Source organism: Mesoplodon densirostris, chromosome 1, assembly GCF_025265405.1.
Source record: "Mesoplodon densirostris isolate mMesDen1 chromosome 1, mMesDen1 primary haplotype, whole genome shotgun sequence".
Classification (NCBI taxonomy): Eukaryota; Metazoa; Chordata; class Mammalia; order Artiodactyla; family Ziphiidae; genus Mesoplodon; species Mesoplodon densirostris.
In genome coordinates, this window is record NC_082661.1 from 120,372,439 (window position 1) to 120,395,272 (window position 22,834).

At 45.5% G+C, this 22,834-nt stretch overlaps 1 protein-coding gene across 2 annotated transcripts in view; it reads right to left on the minus strand.

Annotated features, from left to right (window-relative positions):
• CCDC6 (coiled-coil domain containing 6) overlaps nucleotides 1–22,834 on the minus strand; it is a 119,677-nt gene that overhangs the window by 92,798 nt on the left and 4,045 nt on the right. The window lies entirely within an intron of this gene.

Below are 22,834 nucleotides of genomic sequence, written 5' to 3' on the forward strand. Positions count from 1 at the left end.
TGTCAGGGGCCGATGGTACTGAAGTCCCCCAAGGTCTGAGTGGGCAGAGCTCTCCCAAAGAGACCGTGAGACCTGGGGATTTCTCTGAGAGGCGGGCGTGTGCCGGAGTGTGACACGTCCTGTAAGACTTAAGATGAGAATGCCCTTAAGATGAGCATCGAGGCAGTATATTCAAAAGAGAAAAGGAAGCAGTGGGACTTTAGGTGGGGGAAATTCCACCTGCTTTGTCCTGATGACCCAGAAGGAACATGAGGGGGCTGGATAATGATGACCTGGTTCCTCTCTGAAGGGTCAGCTGAGGGCACACTGCAATTTCAGATTCACTTTGAGTTAATTTTGGGGGGGCCTCACTGAGTGGCTTGCAGGATCTTAGTTCCCCAACCAGAGATTGAACCCGGGACCTCGGCAGTGAAAGCGTTGAGTCCTAACCACTGGACCGCCAGGGAATTCCCGAGTTAATTTTTATACATCAATTCATTCTCAAGTTCATGGGGGTTCTCTGCATAAATATATAAGATTTTACAAGGGAAAGATGTATGAATGGTCACAGGGGGAAAAAAGGTTAATAGCCAAATAAAGCTAAAAGTTACAGAGATGCTAATCAACAGATCCTATGCATTTTGAAAATCTAGTTCTGAGTGTCCTAGCAGCCTAGCAGTTTGTGTTGCCCAAAAGCTGAGGAGCTTTACTTGGTATTAAGACCTAAGAAACCAATTTCTTCTGTGAGTCCCCCTAATGGGAACACTGTGTGATAGGGTGGATGGCAGCCTCCAAAATATTCTCACTCTCATGTCCTGCTCCTGGGAGATGCACACTCAGTACTTAGGAATGAAGTGGCCTGATATTTGAAACTGACTTTCGGAGGGTTGGGTAAAAGGAGACAGAGACAGAGAGAGGAAGGGAGACATGTATGTGATGGAATCGAATGATGTTAAAAGTGGTGAGTTCAGGTGAGGAGTATAAGGGTCTTTGCTGTACTGATCTGTCTACGTTCTTTTTTTTTTTTTTTTTTTTTTGGCCGCACTGCGCCACACAGCTTGCGGGATCTTAGCTCCCCGACCAGAGACTGAACCTGGGCCCACAGCAGTGAAAGCACCAAGTCTTAACCACTGGACTGCCAGGGAATCAATTCCCTGATCTGTCTACATTTTAGGTGAAAAAAATATTTAACTCAGTAGGAAAAAAAAAAGGGATATACTGTTACCCCCAAAGTACAGGAAGTAACAGGGATTCACCCCCAAAGTACGGTGAGTAACAGAGACTCTGAAGGGTCATCTCAAGTTAGTATCAGCTGGGTTCACTGCCCATGGCGCTCTTTCTCTCTCCATTTCTCGGTACTAGCGATGCCTTCAGGATCCTAGTCTTTGAGTTCAAACACCATGTGTCTCTCCAGTTCTGCAAAACACATCAGTTCTGCAAAAGACTGAAGTTTAGCGATGAAGGAAACACGACAGTGAAGTTGGAGGACCGGAAACTGGGAAGGGAAATGAATGTGCCCTTTTGTGACTTCCAAGTGAGAGGATGGCATCAACACCTTGCAAAGGATGAAAGGTTCAAAAACTAAGACACACTCAGAGGTAGCCAATGGCCCAGCTGTCACAAGTGACACCAGAAGCTGTGCTAGTACCTTTCATGGGAGCCACCCCCTGGCGCAGCTCTGTATTTAGAAATCCAGGCCAGGTTGTCCTTTTCCTTCTCTTTGCACTTTCCTATTCTATCAACTGAACCCATGTAAGCGCGAGTCAGTGACAGGAAAACTATCACTAACTAATTAGTAAGTTTTATTGCAACGTTGCTCAAATTATATATGCTGTCCAACTGAACCATAATATTAAAAGCTTGTGTTCCTTTTATCAGTTCAACTTACGTAAATTGGAGTGAATTCAATTGATTATGTACTTAATGAGGAAATCCACTTTACTCTAAAACTCCCTCAAATATCTTTGAGAACATGGGGCTAAGATTCCTATCATATTAGTGAACTGATGGAGATCAGGATAGAACCTGTTTTACGAAACTGAACTTTGTACACAGCACACACCAGGTAAAGTTTGATGTGTTGTTGTCAGAGTTCAAAACCCTCAGCGGAGAGCCCCAAACTCCAAACAAATTTCCTAACACTCCCTAGCATCTTACAAAGACCATCACCTCCTTCTGTCACCTGAGGGAGTGGGCCATGCTAGTGACAGGTCTTAGTGGTACTCTAAAAACAGTTTTGAACTCCCAACATCTACCAATTCAGATTCTTAGTAAAAGGAGAGTTTGGTCATAAAAGCCATGTATTTTTTGTTCTCTCACTGACTTCTAAGTTATCAATATGCAGACAAGGGCTTCCCTGGTGGCGCAGTGGTTGAGAGTCCGCCTGCCAATGCAGGGGACACGGGTTCGTGCCCCGGTCTGGGAAGATCCCACATGCCGCAGAGCGGCTGGGCCCGTGAGCCATGGCTGCTGAGCCTGCGCGTCCGGAGCCTGTGCTCTGCAAAGGGAGAGGCCACAGGGGTGAGAGGCCCGCGTACCGCAAAAAACAAAACAAAACAAAAAAACACATATACTTTGAAACCCGTAATTCCACTCTTAGATATTTATCCCATAGATAATACTCACCAACTATCACTAAGATTTATGCTAAAAAATTTTTTTAAAGAATGTTTACTGTAGGGAATTTCCTGGTGGTCCAGTGGTTAAGACTAGGGCTTTCACTGCTGTGGACCCGGGTTTAATCCCTGGTTGGGGAACTAAGATCCCACAAGCTGTGCAGTGCGGCCAAATAAATAAATAAATAGTTGCTGCAGGTGTCAAAAAGAAAAAAATGAATGTTTACTTTGGCTTTGTCTGTAAAAAGCAAAAGACTGGAAACAATTAATAGAGAAAGAGTTACAAAAATAGAGAGCGCCCATTTCATGGAATCCCATTTCATGAAGGACTTTATAGGGGGCCCTTTATACAATGAGGCAATTCTAGGCCCGACAGGAATGAACTCATGACATACACTGCTAAGTGAAAAAAAGCAAGAGCCAGAACAGCATGTACAATGAGCTCCCATTTCTGTGTATGTTTTAAGGGGGACAACAGAGGCCCACACGTGCATCTGCATACAATATATACAGAAAAAACCCTTAAGAAACTGCCTAAGAAACTTGCGACAGCGGTTATGACTATGAGGACAAACCAGGGTGCAGGACAAGAGAGACTTAACTTTCATATTTATGTGGCTTGAATTCCAAAGGCACCGATTACATAATTTTTTAAACCTACCTTTCCTAAAAATAGAAAACTATTTGCTTTTTCAGTTTTAACATGGAGCCTATGCATTTTTTATCTGTGAAAGAAGAGTCTCAGATGATCTCTGCAAAGTAAAGAGCAGTAGAGGGTTCAGCGCTGGGGACAAAACAGGAACAGTTAATAATATTTAATGACGGAAAGGGGGTTAAGAAAGAACGCAGAATACAGAATGGGAAAATGCCCGTAGAACTTTCCTGACTGTCTTCATCTATAGACTGAAACCCACCAGTAAGCAGAGATGTGACAAACTTGGGCAGAAAACACAGAAGAGCAGCTCTCTACCTTACCACCTTGCTGAGCAAGCCCTGTTCAGGTTCCTGGTGCCCTCTGCCGACCAGACCACCCCCTAAATAACCTGATTCTTCTCCACTCACCTCCCCAGGCAGCTGATCCAGGCAGGAGGGAACCTTCCTACATCTGACCCCTGCCTATCTAAGACCCTAAGATTAACTGTTCCTCCCCACTCACTTTAACCTTCCCTCTGGCCCACCTCATTGGTAATACCACTGAATCCACCTTTTCTTCCAGGTTTCCTTTCCATCGCTCACATAAGCAGCCAAGATCTGACACGTGTACCTGAGACATTAGAGAGACAACCACAGCACAGAAACGTACAGGCTCCAATGAGGGAAGGTCTTGAGGCTTTGACTCACTCAGATACAGGTTGCAGGACTCCTCAACACATTAGTAAGATGCCAAGAAATCCCACTGAGCACAGGGAAGAGCCCTCCACCACCTAAGGATCTAAGACTCCAACAGACGTAGAGAGAACATACCCTCGACCACGTCTTTTTTTTTCTTCCCTTGTACATAGAAAGCCCAGAGCCGGCTACTCATCTTTCAACTTCAAACGGGCACAGAATAAAGTGTGAACCAAGGGCGAGGAAGGGAGAAACCCATTTTTGGACACATTTACTATATATCAACAGTCCTCCCATCTTTATTCCTTCTTCAATCCTCCAGCCAAGTGGAGGTTTGCTTAACAAGCAGTAAATCTTTTTGCCACATATGGGTTTTGAAACAGGAAGACTACTGGCAAAAACACATCCTAAAGAAAAACTAAAAAGGGATGGATTTAAATGCCACTTTTGCCGGCCAAATTTATTCATCTGAAGAATGTTCTAGATTGGCACAGACACTGGAATAAACACCTATTCCTAATTTAAAAGACATATACGCCAGCATTGCTCCTTGAACTAGATGCTCTAGGTACTAAAGGGTGTACAGAAGCTGTAGGATTAGAGGCACGGAAGTGGTCTCAGCAGATCCCACCTTCTAGAAGGCATTCTCTTCCCTTTTGTATGGTATGTGTGTGGGGGGGGTTGTTTTGTTTTGTTTTTGTTTTTCTTGGCCACACCATGCGGCTTGTGGGATCTTATTTCCCCGACCAGGGATCAAACCCAGGCCCTCAGCAGTGGAAGTGCTGGGTCCTAACCATTGGACCGCCAGAGAATTCCCTGTGTGGTGTTTTTAATAAATGTTACTCAACAAAATTCTTAAATGATTTAATTTTTATACCTTCGTAAGAGTTCTCATACAAATCAGGGAAAAACGACACATCAAAAGACACTTCCAGGGCTTCCCTGGTGGCGCAGTGGTTAAGCATCCGCCTGCCGATGCAGGGGACACGGGTTCGTGCCCCGGTCTGGGAAGATCCCACATGCTGCGGAGTGACTGGGCCCGTGAGCCATGGCCGCTGAGCCTGCGCGTCCGGAGCCTGTGCTCTGCAATGGGAGAGGCCACAACAGTGAGAGGCCCGCATACCGGGAAAAAAAAAAAAAAAAAAGACACTTCCATTTTTAGAACACATATTCTCTGAGGGAAGAGGAAGTGCAGAGTACAAAGAACACCGCCTACAAACCAGGAGACCAAGGTTCAAGTTCTGACACTGGCTAAAAGCGTGGACTCGTGTCATTTGATTTCCCTAGTCTGTACTCTGTAAAAGTGAACATCAGACTAGCAATAAGCAACATTTAAGGTATTCTCAGCTCAGAAATTTGAAGACAGCCAGAGACAAAGCTAACGAGTAGGTCTCTTCCCTTCAAATGGACATCTTACAGATTTCACTAAGGGTTCAAGGTTTATGCAAAGGAATACTCGGTAGCGTCAGAAGATAGACCACCACCCCTGTCAAAACTGGCCCCACCTACTTCCAGATCCTTCCTCAGGCCACATCCAGATCGTACTCTGACCACACCTTTCAGTTCCTCAAATTTGCCATGCTTCTGTTGCTTTCAGGATTTTTGCATGGCCTGTTATCTTGGCCCAGAACGTGTTTTACCAATCCTCTGCATAGCTAACTTTTACTCAGCTTTCAGATGATGGCAACCTACATGGCGTCTCTGGGGAGCATCTCCCGGGCTGCCCCAGACTAGTTCAGTTCCCCCATCATATCCTCTGAGAACCACATGCGTATCTTTCAAAGCATCTATCACAATTTTAATTCTGTAACTTGAAATCAGTTGTCGGATGTCTATTCCCTCCTACCCCCCCGTCCCCCCCTTAGAATATAAGCTCCAAGATGCAGGGACTGTCCCCTAAACCCTAGCACAGCAGCTGGCCCACACAATATCCTCAGAAATATTTGTGAGATGAACAAATATGACTGGCTAATTGGTCAATATGGAAGATAATTAAATTTAATGTCCAGAGCTTCAAACCTTTCTTTAAGCAGGGGAAATGGAAAATACTGCAGAGTAAAATAAAACCACCAGATAAACAGTCTGAAACTAACCAGGAGAGAGAAATAATGCCAATTAAATGGAAGGTCATTTAAGAAGGTTCTGGAAAGCGGAAAAGGCTACAGTAATAATATCCAAAATGCACATAATTCAGGAATTGATCAGTTCCTCACAGGAGGGGATTTATCCTAATTCAAGATCTTATATGAAATATAAAGTGATACTGCAGAAAAATATGAGGGGGAAAGACACCAGGAGATGTGCCTCTATTATTCAGCTATGAATTCAAGAGGTTTAATGCAACTTCAAAGAGTATCTAGCATCTTTACTTCTATGATTTCTTCTGAATCTCTCTTAAATGCATTGTTTACCATTGAAACAAAATTGCAACAGAAGTCTGTCCGACATTTTTTTTCAAAAGTGTAAATACCCAGTTTTATCATAACAGTAATTCCTGTAGATCATAACTGGCATTAAGAAAGCATAAAGAAATTTCACTGTGGCTTTAAAAACAAAAAAACATTAAAGCCAAGTCAAAAGATAAATGACAAGTGGGAAATGTTTTTGCAACTCAAAATTAGAAAAAAGGGCAATTATCTGTAATATGGAGAGTGCTGAGAAAAATGGGTAAGAGAAAGACCAACGTCCCAAAAGACAAATGAGAAAGACTATGAACTAGGCATTGACAGAAAAGGAAATCCAAATGCTCTTACACACATATGAAAAGATGCTTACCCATACCCTTGAGAGAAATGCAAAGAGACTACATCAACTTGACATTTATCTTACCAGATTGGCAAAATCCAAGTTTGATAAAAACGTGGTAGGAGGCCACACACACTCTCTCTCACATCCTGCACATGGAAGCGTAAATAAATCAGTACAAGCCCTGTCAAGGGCAATTTGGTAACATCTGTTCAGATTACACATGCATAGGGCATCTGACCCCACAATGACATGTCTGGGAATTTACCCAGAAAGGCAGTATATCTCAGAGTGAAGGGACTCCTCTGGCATCAGACTGCCTAGGTGTGAATTCTGGCTCTGCCACTCTCTGGGGTGTTGACTTTGGGCAAATCACCCAAGCCTCTCTAAGCCTCAGTTTCCTCATCTGTAAAACAGAGGTAATAATACTGGCTACCTCACAGACTAATGTGAGGATTGAGCCAATAGAAGGAAATGGTTTAAAAGAATAGCCAGTAGGTAATATGTGCTAGGTAAGCGTTAACAAATGCAATGTATCCCCTTCAATATACTCACCCATATACAAAATTATCTATGTTCAAGGTTACGGTAACATTGTTTGTGAGACCAAAGACTGAAAACAAATGAGATGCCCAACTGTAACACCCAGCCATACAATGGATCACTATGCAACTGTAAAAAAGAATGAGGAAGCAATCAGTGGACCGTTACCAAAAAATCTCCAAAATATAATTAAGTGGGAGAGGCACAGAACAAAGAATCATTTACACCACCTTTTGTGTAAAAGGGAAGGAGAAAGCATATCATGAGCTGCCTCTGCTATTCAGAAAATGCAATTAAAAAATAAAAGAACATTTTAGGTAATTACATGACTGACGCAATGCAGGTGGTTAGCTGATGTTGTAGTAGTTAATCGTTTTGCAATATAAGAGTCTATCAAATCAACACCTCCAACCTACACAATGTTTTATGTCACCTATATCTCAATAAAGCTGGGGGAAAATACCTAATGGGAAAAAAAATACAAAAGAACAATTTAAAGGGGCAGTAGTTTTTCTCTAGCCTCGGGTGAGATTAATATGTACTCAAAAATGTATTACCTAGGAACCTTTAAAAAAACAAAACAAACAAACAAACAAAAACTAATGCCTGGCTCCTGTCCCCAGAATTTGAAGGACGTGACACCAGGTTATCATGACTTCTGAAGTTCTCCAGGGGATTCAGATGGAGAGCAAAGTCTGGGAACCACACAGTGAAAGGTGAAAGGCTATTGCCTACAGAGGTCAAATTATTCCCACAAAGAGCAACAGCTCCAAAAGTAACCAAAGGCCCAAGCCCCCAAGCCAGCGGCCCATTTTAAACACTAGCTGACACAGGCAAACGAGAACAAAGTCAAATAATCCGGACCGTCCCTTGGAGGTCATTTCAACAACTGGACCGCCCACCGTTTCTTTTCCTAGACTCACAGAAGTCAAAGGCCTGGCCGTCCTGCCCCAACCCCTGTGAGGCTTCATTACCCACGGGGACTGGTCCCACCTGGCAGAGGTCTGGCAAGTATCTGGATAAATTCCGGTAAAAGGACACTTGCTACCTCTCACCTCACTCTCCTTCATACATTACCGTCAAAGCTACAGTCAGTCCCCCTTGTTTCTAAGTGTGGAAGGACCAGATCCCTTTTTTTCCTTTTCTGCTGAAGAGCTGGCCAAGTGGAAAGCATCCTGGCCTGGGAGTCGGGTCATTACCTTGCAAGCCCACTGTCCCATTTACCAGCACTCCTCCCTGAGCGTTTCACCTGAGCCCCAGATCCTTTGTTTCCCAGGTGAGGTTCCCACTACCTCCCCCAGACTTGCTGTGAGATTTCCAGTGAAATAGGTGAGTTGAAACCATTCTGTGGATGCTGCACAAGCTGCAGATCTCACAGCTGGAGATTCTGCGCAAAAATGCTCATTTTCTACCTGTCCAGAAGCCATCCATCTGCACACACTGCCCATAGCTTCCTGTCTGCTGCTCTCGAGCCCTGTGTGGCTTCACACCCAACATTGCGCCTGCCCACCTTGCTATGGCATGATTCCTCCAGGGTGCTCAGCAGACACTTCCCGGCTTCCAGGGAAGACTGCGAAGGAGATTTCCTCGCAGCAGAGCTGCAGACGCCACAATTCTTGCCCTACATGCACAAGGTGGTGACCTGAGACTCAGACTGCTGTGTGCCATGGGGGCTGGGAAGCCAGTCCGCATACTTTCCTGAGGACAGACACATCTAGCATGACTGGGATGCTTCCGGGACTCCTACCAAGAAACAGGGCAGCAGGTAAAAGGTCCCAGAGCCTTCGGTCAGCACACTGGTGAGGAAGAGATTTCCATCTGTGCCTCAGGGCACAGGGGTAAAGCGTTAGAGCAGAGGGGAGGCAAGGATAACACATTTAATTCCAGAAAAGCCTTTGCTGTTTACCTTTCAAACACAAATTTACTACAGTAAATACCACTATTTTTTTTAAACGTGATAATGGTATGGTGGTTATAAAATCCTTATCAGAGATGCAAACTGAACCATTTCTGGGTGAAACCACTTCAAGACTGACCATCTGTTGATCATTGGTGAAGCTAAGCGGTTTGTACATTCACTCTACTTTTGTGCACGCTTGAAAATTTCCATCATAAAAAAAGTTTAAACAAAATCCTCCATCATCATAAAAACAGATTTCACAGCAGGGGAAAGTGAGAAATGGATTCTAACAGCATGATCGAGTGCCAGACATTCGGGGCTAGGAAACAAGCCACTAAAAGCCACTAATGTGAGCAGCTCTGTCTGGTCCCAAGGCATCAGCATCCTCATCAGAGCCCTGGGGTGGGAAGGGTCCCAGGCACCATATGTAACTGGCATTGGCCATAAACTGCTTTCTGGGCTGGCGAGGCACCCCAGCTGTTGAGCACTGTGAGAGGACATGGGCTCTGTGAAGGAGGGGGCAAGGTGCAGAGCTTCCCACTCGGCCTTCCCCGTGGGAAAGCTCACTTCAGCCATAAATGAGAACATGGACATGGGAAAGCACTCTGGGAAAGGGGCTTCTGCTGCAGAAGAAAGAGGGACGGAACAAGACCGCAGGTACCAAAATTCAGCCATTTGGAGCCACCTGCGATGCTGCAAGCGGAGCCTGCTGTTTCCGGCTGCTGTGCCTTGGTCCCTGCAGGTCCTCCTCCCTGGAATGCCCTTCGCCATGAAAACCTACAAGTCCTCCAACATTCTGTCATCTGTGAAGTGTTGAGCGACCACCCAGGCCAAAGCCACTCATTCCATTTTCATTTCTGCCCGAGCCAGTCCTGGGTGTGTCTGGCGCAAGAGCCCTGCACTGACCGCCCTTCTCCTGCTCAGCGGGGGAGGGGGAACCTCTGCAGGCTGCATCTCCCTGTTCCCTGGAATCGGAGATCTTCAAGCCAATTCAGCCAATGAGGAGCACAGGCCAGAGGCTGGAAGGGAGGAAGGAGGGAGGGCTGGGGTGTTTCTCCCCTCTCCTCTCCACCTTGGGCAGCATTCCTGTCTCAAGGCCCCCATGGTTCCAGCCCTCTCCCTGAGTGACCCCTGCCCTGGGCTCTGATAACACCACCTCTACCCTTTGCCCTCTAGAGGAGGAGGTATGGGAGTGCTGTCCTGCTGCTGCAAACCCCTGGCCTGTCTCACTGCCCCTCCCGGTGAGTTGTATTCTCAGCGACTCTATCATTGGGATAACCAACCCCCGGGATTAAATTCTCTCCCTCCTACTCTGCAGGGTCTGTTTTCCTGTGTGAACCCTAAATGGGTTCCATCTTCCTTCAAGCACGCTGTGGTCACTGCTTTCTCACCTGTCTCCTAGCAGCCTCTGAGCTCCTTCACAAAGTCTCCTTGAGCTTTGGATGCCCTGCCTTGCTCCTAAAAGGACATCTCAAGCATACAGCCGGCACTTAGTAGGTGTCCAAAAACTAAACTGAGTTAAATGAACGCCAAGGACACTTGATCATCTCTAAGTGCTAGAGGCAGGCTGCAGGAAGAGAAAACTTTTGGAAACGTCTTTACGGTGGAAGCAGATAGGGTAGGGGGTCCCTGGAGAAAGAGAACCAGGCATGGCTTTCTTGACATAAGGGAAGCCATTTTGGGCCTAAGCCATCCTGTGATCAAAGCCTAGCCACAGTGCTTGCCCTTGAACAGGTCTCAGTAATTAATGATCTTAAGGGAAGTGAGGGAATGCAGAAACAAAGGAAAAGCAGCCCGGAAACAACAGCTGAGCAATAAAACAGAGTCCTAGTTCCTCCTCAAGGGATATATAATCTGATACCTATCTTTGAGTTCCGCAGGGACAAAGGTCCCCACCCAGGTGGGGAACGGAATGATACTGACCTTTTCTGACCCTCCTGACTTCAATAAACTAAAGCTTGGACTCTGTCAAACTGTGTCCCAATTCTATGCTGAAGTCTCCGCTCAGGCCACTTCACGAATATGCATGTACCCTTAAGCTAACCCTATCCCTAACCCCAATTTTGCTGTTGTGGAGACACTGCTTTGGGAAAAGATCCCCGGTGTCCTCCTTACTTGCCCCAAGTAATAAATCCTTCCTTCTCCTGCTCTTCGGCTTGGTTGTGTCTTTTGGCCTGAAACCCATCAAGAGGCAAACTCAGTTTTCAGGCAACAAAGGGAAAGAAGAAGGATCCTTGAGAGGAAACTGAGTCTAAGGATTCACTACCCAAGAATATAGAGCAACTGCCCAGATGACAGGACAAGGACTTAAGGTTATGAAGGTAAAAGAAAAACCAACTTTGCTCTACTCTGCACTCCTACAAGGAATTTCACGGAACCTCACAGCTGCCAGTGGTCACAGAAATACAACACAGTGGTTAAGGATGGGGGCTGCAGAGCCGGCCTGCCAATCCAATGACTCTGGCAAGGTAACCTCTCTGTACTTCGGCTCTCTCGATCTGTAAATCTGCACCAACTGTGCCCTGTGGTTTTGTTTCAAGAGCTCAATGAAACAGTGCATGCTGGCTTCATCAGCCATTACCTGAAACATAGCTCCGGGGTTTCAAACCCGACTGCCAGCAGGATGCAAAATGAACCAGCCTGTGAAGCTGACAGACAGAGATGATGCCCAAGGCAAACAAGAGCATCCGTGCCTTTCCTGTCCTAAGACCACTCTTTCCAAGGGCTTTCCAAACTCTGAAGCCAAACCACTCACCTGTGGGCCAAAAGCAGCCTGCCCATTTGCAATCCCTGAATTCTCAACAAGCCTTCTCAGTGAACCGAGGAGAAAACCGAGGCCCCAAAAGTATTTGTCATCTGTGCCTGGCCTTACAGTGAGAGGCCGAAAGGCCCTGTTCTCCCTGTGCCACTGCAGGCTCAGAAGGAAAGGAGAAATGAAACAAGAGGGCTGGTAACATGTGGCCAAATAAAGGGAGACACCTGAGACATTCAGTCAAAGACAGCTTGCAGGGAGGAAGAAATTAAGGAAGCTGGTGGAGGAAGGACAGAAAAAGTGAAAGTGAACTGAAGGCAGCTTGAGGAAGAAGAGGAGGTGATGCCCCGGGAAGACCCCAAAGAGCCACACTAGGGACTTCCCTGCCAGTCCAGTGGTTAAGACTCTGCGCTTCCACTGCAGGGCGCATGGGTTCCATCCCTGGTCGGGGAGCTAAGATCCTGCAAGCCACTCAGTGTAGCCAAACAAACAAAAAAAAAGGAGCCACATTAAAGGAGAGGACAGTGTGGGCTGGCTTCACAGAGGAGGAGAGGAGGATAAGGAAGGGCAAGAAGCAAATCCACCATCACCACATAAAGACAGAAAAGGAAGATACTGAATGCGTCCCCCAAACCTGAGAGCTAAGACAGCATGAGCCCTTTTTAGAGAAGGCACAGTGGCTTAGGGGTCAGGTAAGATGCCATATGATCACAGAGGGAGGCAGGAGCAGAACTGAGTTGTTTGTTGTTTATTTTTTAAGTCTTATGGGTTTTAGGATTGCCAGATAAAATAGAGGATGCCCAGTTAAATTCGCATTTCAAATAAACAGCAAATAAATTTTTAGCACACATATGTTCCATGCCACAGTGGGGACATACAGACACTAAAAAACTATTCATTGTTTACCTGAAATTTAAGTATAGCTCCTCATCCTGTGTTTGTTTTTGCCTAATCTGGCACCCCTATCTGGTTTCCGAGTCTCTCTCCATTACACCAAGTTCTCTCCAAGAACCCAGGGGTGGAAAAACAGAAAGGAGTTAATGAATAAAAGGAAAGAAGGGATGATTCACACCGACGGCCTCACGGAGAATGCTAATCTACAACATGTCAAAGCTTAAGAACAAAAAATGTGAGCGGTGGAACCCACGGGAATTTGAGAACAAGAGAAAGAATGTACTCATGAAAATCAGCACAGCCTACTGGCTTCCGCGTGTGGGCTGACAGGTGGATTCCAGGTGCCTTTTCACATCACCCATCAGGTACCAAGGACCCAGAGCTGCAAGGCACGGGGTCAAGGAAGAACCAAACAAATCAGGGGTTCAAGTGATCAGTGCTGCTCTCTCCCTCGCCTCAAAGGGTTCGATGGGCAGGCACTCCAAGTAGCCCGGGAGCGAGGCAGGGAGAAACCAGAAGACCCTACCAGCCTTGGCTAGAGCAGACAGATGACAGCGAAGGCGGGAAGGGCATTCCTGGGTCCCAGACGGCTTACCGCAACTCGTTTACTGACAATGCCAGCTGAGTCCCTGAATTACACCAACTGCCTGTCTGTCTGTCTGTCCTCCTTGCCCCCCTCTCATCACACCAAAAGCCTTCATAGCAGGACAGTAAAACCCCAACGGTGCCCTGGTGAAAAGCACGCTCCTTCAACCTTCACGAAGTCCCCAGGCTACCATTTCTACTGCTAGAGAGAGAGCCAGAGGCAACAGAAAGAAAACCAGTCCCTTGAGGAGTCCCCAGCGAACAAACTGCTGGCCTCCACAGACCCACGCAGGGCTCACAGGCCAGGCGGTCCCTCCAGCACGTGGGCACTGCAAGCCTGCAAAGTTGGGCAGTTTCAAAGAGTCCTGTTTTGCTTTCCCTTCTTCAGACCAGCCGCTAAGCAGGAGAGGCATTCGTGTCTCAACCATCAAAGTCCACCCTCTAGAACCCACACCCCCATGAAACAGGGTCAAAAGTCACACGACAGGGCCTCCCTGGTGGCGCAGTGGTTAAGAGTCCGCCTGCCGATGCAGGGGATACGGGTTCGTGCCCCGGTCTGGGAGGATCCCACATGCCGCGGAGCGGCTGGGCCCGTGAGCCATGGCCGCTGGGCCTGCGCATCCGGAGCCTGTGCTCCGCAACGGGAGAGGCCACAACAGTGAGAGGCCCGCGTACCGCAAAAAGAAAAAAAAAAAAAAAAAAAAAAGTCACACGACAGAGAAGCAGGACGACTGCCTGCTGCGCACAACGCTAAAGGCAGAAAACCGCAAAGGCACGCCCTGGGTCTTTTGTCATGAAATAATGGAAGGAGCCCGACAACTGGCCTATACGAAAAAATGGATCTTTTAGGAAACGCGTTTGCCTCCTTTTTTTTTTCGGTACGCGGGTCTCTCACTGCTGTGGCCTCTCCCGTTGCGGGGCACAGGCTCGACACACGCAGGCTCAGTGGCCATGGCTCACGGGCCCAGCCGCTCCGCGGCATGTGGGGTCTTCCCGGACTGGGTCCCGAACCCGTGTGCCCTGCATCGGCAGGCGGACTCTCAACCACTGCGCCACCAGGGAAGCCCTGTCCTGTTACTTTTACAAGGCCACACAGGCTGGTTTCATCCTGACTCACCAAACCCTAGGAAATCGGCCGAGTTCCCAGGCATCCCCAAGTTCCAGAAAAACGCAGGCCCTGAGAAGCCAGGCTGCAGAGCTCCCCAGCCTCAGGTCTCCGCAGAGCTTGGTTCTTGCTGCCTCAAACCGTCGCCTCTCAGCTTGCCAGACACTGCTTTGCACCATCATGTTATACAGAGGACTAACAAGAACAGTTTTGATCTTGAAACACATTTTGGAGAACAAGAGAAAGTGTGTATGGGGGGGGTGTTACTAATCATCTTTAATATCATTTTCTACAAGAATAATAATTCACAAATTACCAAAACACTTTGAAGTGCACTGTTTCATCTGATCCTCATAACGACAGTGGGTGGAAGCAAGACAGGTACTAACCCTGAAGACTCTGGTTTAACCAGGTAAGTCCACCAAGGCTCAAAGGCTCTGAGGGCAGCATAACATAACGAGCAAGGTAGCTAGAACCTCAACTAACTGGGAGACACGTTCTGCAGGGCCTGTGTCCCCTTCCAGTGCCCAGAGATCAACACTAGGGAAGGGGGTGGGGCTACCCAGGGGGCAGAGCTAAATTGAAAACAATTCCACAGATACTCACACAGTGGACTACTGCATAGCAGGGGCAAAGAACCACTGCTACAGGTAACACAGTCAGTGTCGGAATCAGGATAAGAAATCAAAGAATCTACACACATACAAAATACATTCTGTATAAAGTCACTTATCATATGAAGTTCAGAAAGAAGCAAAATTAAGCTACAGTGATAGAAGTCAGAACAAGGTTACTTTCGGAGGGGTGATGAGTGGAACCGAGCACGAGGGAACTTCGGGGGTGCTGACACCAGCATGCATTTTGATCGGGGTAATGCTTTACACTGGTGAATTCATTTGTAAATTCACTGAGCACTTTTCCATAAATTGGTACATTCAAAGCTTGGGTACTTTACTGTATGTTTAACTCCATTAGAGTTTAATAAGAAGTAAACCTGGGCACCCCCCCAAAATAAATTCCACAAACGTTAACTGAGCAGCGGCTGTGCTAAGGCTATGGACAAATGCAAATGATGCTTCAAATGGCAGGGTTTTATGCGCCGACCAAGGTACCATCAGACTGCCCAGTTCAAATACTGGGACTCAGAGACAGCAAAACGTTGCTGTGAGAATGAAGTGAGTCCCTGAAAGTAAGGTGTTCAGATATGCACCGGGCACAGAGTGAGACCATAATACGTAGCTATTATTATCATGGACTACGACAGATCATCTTATAGATGACAAATGACAAAGTACCTGTCTCCCAGTAGTTTAGAAGGAAAACACCAATGTCTGCACTAAGCAGCCAGAGCAGATTATGAAAAGGCAGAAACGCTCCTACTGTCCCCGCTCCCTGCCCGCTTCTGTCATCAGCCCCTGGATGGGACCCAGGAAAAGAGCCCACGCAGGCCCTGCCCTGCTCCCCAGTTTCCTTTTCTTCCCCACATTCATGGAATGCTTCCTCCTGCCACCGCCCCTGCCCACACCTACATGAACTTCAATTTATCCTTCAGGTTTTAGCTTCAGCATCACCTCCTGAGAGAGAGAAAGCCCTCCTTGACTGTGGTTCCCACTCCCGGCCTAAGTCAGGGGCCCTCCACCAGCTCCCCCAGTGCAGTCTCCTCCCAGCTGCTACCCGTGGCACACTGCCTGGCATACAGCAGGTGATCAATATAGTGCTTGAAAAACAACCCACTCTTATTGTGCTAGTCAGACTATTTTTAAGTAGAGGTTATAACAGAAGTACGACGAGACTTGTTCCAACCTGGGATTGGGTGGGGGGAGAGGAGGTGGGGAGAGGTGCCCAGATGGCTGAGCTATCAGCAGAGGTGGTACCTACTGGGGTACATTAGACAGGGTCAGGGATGGAACAGACCAAGGCCCAATACTGGAGGGCGAGACAGCCAGAAAGGTGCTGACAAACCACCCCCCTACCCACTGAAGGCACCCTCTTTATCATTGTTTCTTTTCCAAAGCAGGGAGTTTGCTACCCTGGATACACTCCCTGAGGCCTGGGTTGGCATCCTGGGAATTTGCTGTGCTAATGGGGCAGCCCTCACTACTTTAAATGAAGGAATACAACAGTGTGGGAACAACTAAGAGGAAAACGCCCCCAAAAGGACAAAAATAAAACTGGTCATAAATTAATTTATGGGTAGCCTTGTGCTTAAACTCTTGAGGCCAGACTGGGAGTTCAAATTCCAGCCCCCCTCCTTGGGTCTTCAGGCAAGTTACATAACCTCTCTGGGCCTACATCTGCAAATCTGCAGGCTACCCATCAGTGGTGCAGATTAAATGAGAGGATATATGCCAGCCCTCCAGACAGCACCTTTGCCATAGTAAAAGCACTGGGTAAACATTAGCTGTCGTCACAGCAGCACAAAATGACTTGCAAGTAGAGCAATGCTGGTAAGGAAGAATCTCAAGCTTTTTTTCTTTTTCAGACTTCCTTAAATTATGGTTTATTCGAAATGCCATCAAGGAAATTAAACATGAGACATTTCATTTAAAAAAAAAAAAAAAAAGGGCAACCATCATCTACAGGTTTCTTTCCTTTCCCAGTCCTTTCTCTCCTCCAGAGGACAAGCTTTCACTGTGGGTTAGTCCCTCCCCAGGTTCTCCACATCTGGGTGCTCACTCTAAAGGCAAATTCAGAACAATGGTGCAGAGCCCAGAGCTGGGGTGCCATATGTTTGCTGAATGACAGACAAGACCCAGATGTGGGATAGCCAACAGGCAATAAAAATTGAAGTCGGAGCAAGATATCAACAGCACTTTAATTAAAATGCTTTGGGTCCTAATTCACAACTTCAATACCAAGACAAGAAAAAGCAGCTAGCTGCTTCTGTAGATCAGACTAAATTTTTCCTGTAAAAAATACACAAATTTTAAAGTCACTAGAAATAGAAGTTACCACGAGCTGGAGGTACAGGAGAAATGGAGAGCTACTGTTTATTGGAAACAGTTTCTGCTTGGGATGATGAAAAAGTCCTGGACAGAGATAGTGGTGATGGTTGCACAACACTGTGAATATAACTAACGCCACTGAATTGTACACTTAAAAATGGTTAAGGGTTTCCCTGGTGGCGCAGCGGTTGAGAGTCCGCCTGCCGATGCAGGGGACACGGGTTCGTGCCCCGGTCCGGGAAGATCCCACATGCCGCGGAGCGGCTGGGCCCGTGAGCCATGGCCGCTGAGCCTGCGCATCCGGAGCCTGTGCTCCGCAACAGGAGAGGCCACGGCAGTGAGAGGCCAGCCTACCGCAAAAAAAACACAAAAGGTTAAAACGGTAACTTTTATGTCGTGTATATATTACCACCAAAAAAAAAAGAAAAATTACCAAAAAAAAAAAATATATCTCTGGCCCCCTTCTCTGGGTACTTAGGGTATTTCTCAATAATAAGCTACACGCACTCAAGGTTTAAAATGATGTGAAATACTTAATATATTTTTCAAAGGACATGGCACCTTACCAGGTAGTGATTTGGACCTAAAGAAGTCCAAACCTCTGCTTTATGGCACATATACTCAAAACTGTATTCTTTGATGAACAAAGACGTTAAAATCATCTAGCCGATTTTTTTCCCTCAAATGTTTGTGTTTCTATAATCAGGAGCTACTAAACGAAGCAGAGACGCAATGTTTTGACTCTTAGCAAATGTCTTTGTTTAGATAAATTAAGGCCTGCCTAGTGAAGAACCAAAAAAAAAAAAACCCAAACAAAAATCTCAATAGAATAAAAGTTAAATAATTTGAGTTGGTATATTGGGATAATTGAAAAAAAAAACACCACTGCTTACATGCAAATAATTTCATGAGTTGAAAAGCTCTTCCTATAATTAAACACCAAATAATTTTTCTCTCAAGACTATTTTAGCCCTTCTAATTCAGTCTCAAACACCTTGACTGCACAAGACTATTGACTAAGGAAAGAAACACGTGAAGGGTTTAATGCAGGTACTAGATTTCTAAGAACTTTCCTTAGCTCACCCATACTCCATGTTGTTTTCATTCTTTTACTTTCCTCTTTCCTCCTATGGAAAACTTTTTTGAATTAAGACCTACGTCTGTCTGGCTGAATATGCCAAACTCTGCTCCTCAGCAGCGAATGGCCTCATTTGATCCCAAGTGCCCTGAGACGCCCTGGAGGGTATTAACCAGCTCACTGGTGACACAAACCTGGCACCCACAGAGGCTGGTTTGATTTGGAACAGATGCGTGGAAGATTATCCCATCAATCAACAGGGCTTTTTTAAAAGACTGGAGTTTGAAATTGTCCATAAACTAGTATCTCTAATTAACTTTAAGGTAAACACAGTTTCCCATTAAAGACTTAAGAAATTTGGTCCATCCAACAATTTCCATATAAGGAAAGTGGGTGGGCCGCAGAGTGTAACAGGAATAGATGAAAAAACCACCTACATAATTTTGATCTACAGGCAGATGTAAATTATGAAGGTAAAAACATCAATGACATTTCTTTTCAATCATCACCACATAAAAAGAAAATTAAAAACAAACAAAAAGGCTTTCGGTGCCACCTGGACAGACAAATGGAGCAACAGTTCTCCCCATCTCTGCCTTACAAAATAAAAATAAACTCCAAGCTAACTGAACTGTGAGTGAATATGACACATTGTTTCCCTTAGATGTATTCACTGACATTGTTTCCCTTAGATGTATTCACCGCATTAGATGAACTTCATTTTGGAAGGTGGAAGGTAAGCCAGCCCTCCCTGGAACCCTGGCACCAGTCTGCCTGAACTACCTTTCTTGTTTCCACTTGTATGTTGGTTATTTCTGCACTTCACAACTCTCTGGGCTGCAAAGTACTGGAGAGGGAAGGACCGTTCCCTCTGCTCTGAATTCCCTATAGCACCCAACTGGGGCCAAGCTGAATGCAAGTCAAGTGCAATCCTGCTGGAGAAGCCCTTACAATTCCTTCTGGGTATTTCAGAGTATTTGGCACACAGTAGGCAGTTCCCAAGTACTTGTAAGTTGAATCCTATTTCAGGCTGTATTTATCACATGCCATTCAGTGCCATAGTGAAGAGGTGAAAATTTCCCAGCATTTAATCACCAAACTGCACCCCATGCATCGAATCTACAGACTAATAATAAGTAAGGAGGTGAGTTCATTCTAAATAACCATCAAACTATTAACCCTTTGTTTAATACTCTCCCTAAAAGAGATGGCCTACACAGTGTGAGATTTGCAATTTACTGGTAGGAGCACTGGGATAAAATCCACAGCTGTGGGCTTGAGAAGCATCAAAGATAAGAAAATCTGACAGCCTTGGCGAAGTAAAATAGGAAGAGTCTGCAAGTTAACCCCACTCCAAGATCCTGACAATTAGAAATATTTTCCAGGACATTCGTTCACCCGTCAAGAAGAATTCAACCACCACCAAGAAATAACACCCTGAACCTGTGAACATTTACTTTGCTAGCTTTGATGATCAATCAATCTAAAAGCAACTGCACGGTGATTGAAAACAAAATACAACACCTACCCACTGACGGAACAAGGAAGGTGACTGTTACTCCTTGCTCAACCTGGCTGTATGAGTCTAAAAGCTCAGATTAGCTTTCTTAGGTGTAAACGCTGCAAGGCATAATTTGAGGAAAAAGAAGAAGAAAAAAAAAAAGAACGCAAGTACACACTGGGTGTGACACTCTATTAACCCCCCAAACTCCATTCTGCAAGCCACATGTGGAAATCCACAAGAATTCAGCAAGTCTCCCCATCCTGTTTGCAGCAACTTCCTCAGTTTGGAGATTCAGGTGCCTGGCACTTGCCCTGATGCCTCCCCGCCCTTGATGGCCATGATTGTTTCCCAGAAGCCGCTGTGGGGCATTTCAACATTAAATAAGGTTATAAGAAACGCCTGGAGTGACGTGCCACCATCACCAAAACTGCGGTGGCAAATCTGAACACTTCCAACAAAGCCCTTGGAAAGGTGAACCCAAAGACACTTTGTTCCCTTTTAGAGGTAAAATGTATCTTTTAGAGGTGAAATGTATCATGAACGCCTAGGTATATGCTACCAGGCAGCCTACATCATCCATAGTTAGAAAGCAAAGGCTTGGGACACACACTGATTGTAGTGTTCTCCCAAAGTATACAATATATCCATTCATCCGACCAACGATGGTGAAGATGCCGTTTGCTGTTGTTCCGGACACAGGTAGGAGAGCGGCTCTAAGATCACAAGGTCAGGAGACAGTCTTGGTGCCCTTGCCCAGTAAAAAACAAAACAAAACAAAAACACCTCATCACCCAATGCCTCTGTGGTCAACCCAACATCCCCTTGAGTGTCTACTGCATGCCAAGCACTGAGGAACAGAAGTGAACAAGGCAAATTCTGCCCCTGAAGGAATGAACACATCTCCCACTCCCAAAGGGGAGACCTATGTGATGGGGGCCTGGAGAAGGGGCGGTCTCATGAATGGGCATGTAACCCAGCGTGTGGCTAGTAAACAGGCAGCGCTAGCACACGCTGGGGTCGGGGAGGAAATATAGTCTACTTGCATCTACTAGGTGAAGGAGTAGGAAAGGACATTTAAGGGCAGGAGGTACATCTTAGAGAAGCCAGAGAAATCTATTGAAATTCCAGGAACCAGCAGTTCAGCAGAGTGGGAGCTTTGAGAATGTGAGGGGTGTGTCTGTGAAGCAAGCAGGGGCCAGAGCACACAGAGCCTGGTAAACCACAGAAAGTTTACCCGGATCCAGAGGGCAATGGAAGCCACTGAAAATCTGTGAGCAAGCAACAGACAACTTGGATTTCTGCTTCAGACCAGTGTCTCTGGTCTTGAACAAGAGTCACCACAAACTAGATACTGGTGATTCTCTGAACTATTCCCCAACCTCAGCAAAATAAATAAAAGTACTAGAAAAGACGGTCACAACTGTCCTCTACGGTTTTGTGGGGATTTTTTTAAAAATCAAATACAAAGAGATTATATGAAACATACAGAAGAAATCTAAGAATAGCCTCTTTAAGAAGACTGGATTTGTGTATAATTAGACCTAACTGTGAGGTCATACTTTTCTCAGAGTTGTGTCTAAAGTTGGGTGTTACCATAAGAATCTAAGAAAAAAAGTTTTAAAGCAGGAAAGAAAAAATGACACACACTACACCTTTTTATAAGGGCAATGTTGATTGATAGCTTCATAGAGTCTGCCAAAACAAAGTCTTAAAAAATTGAAAATAATGTATTAGGCTTCCAGAACAAATAATCCAAAATCCACAATATTAACTATACGGTGGCTTTTACTGGTTAATGAAATCATTACACTGTTGATATTTAAAATAGCCAGGTTTTCTAATCATGCCGTACTAACATGTTTTTCTACCATAACTTCAAAATGCCTTTGTATTCCTCTATTTCCCTAAACTTCTATAATGAAAGACTAATTTTATAGATAGAAAAAGACAACTAAATTCTAGTGACTTAACATAGCTATTTATTTTCTAACCAAACACATGGCGAAGGCCTGAAGTGGTACAGAAAACACACCTTAGAGAACTAGAGAACTAGCCCTGCTTATACCCTGAGAAACTAGTCCAGAACTTTGAAGCCATTCAATTACTGCCCACAATTGCATTTCCTCATCTTCTCAGAGGCCGCGACCCCTGGACACATCTTACTGCACTGAGTCAGATAGTCTCCGATTACACTTTAACCCACAGGACAAGCCAGATAGACTTAGCCTTAACATCTAAAAGCTACTCAACAGTGTGACTGAGCATTTGTTGTTTACTTTCTCCACTCCAAAGGAGAAATTATGATCAATAATAAGCAGTCTGGTTCCACTGTTGATTTACTGGGAGAAATCAGATAATCACTCATAACATTCCATTCCACCTCTAAGCCAAAGAAAACACACTGGGGGCAAGTGGTAACACCAGACACTTGTAGACAAGGATGAAGGGCCTCGTACAGTTGGTTCTTCCCCACAGATGATGTTTACCTCTATCATACAAATGCGGAGAACACAGACCCATGAAACCAGTCCTTTACTAAATGGGTAGCTTGATCAGAATAAACGCCTACATACCAAAAGAGACAGAAAAGACCATTGGTTAAGAACTTCTACTGGCCTTTGGACTTGGCTTAACAAAATAGGGCACAATAATGAGATATTACTACACACCTATTAGAATGGACAAAATCTAAAACAGACAACATCAAATGCTAGCAAGGATGTGGAGCAACAGGAACTCTCATTCATTGCTGGTGGGAATGCAAAATGCTACAGCCACTTCAAAAAGACTGTCTGGTAGTTTCTTAACAAAATAAAAACACTCTCACCATACCATCCAGTAATTGTGCTCCTTAGTATTT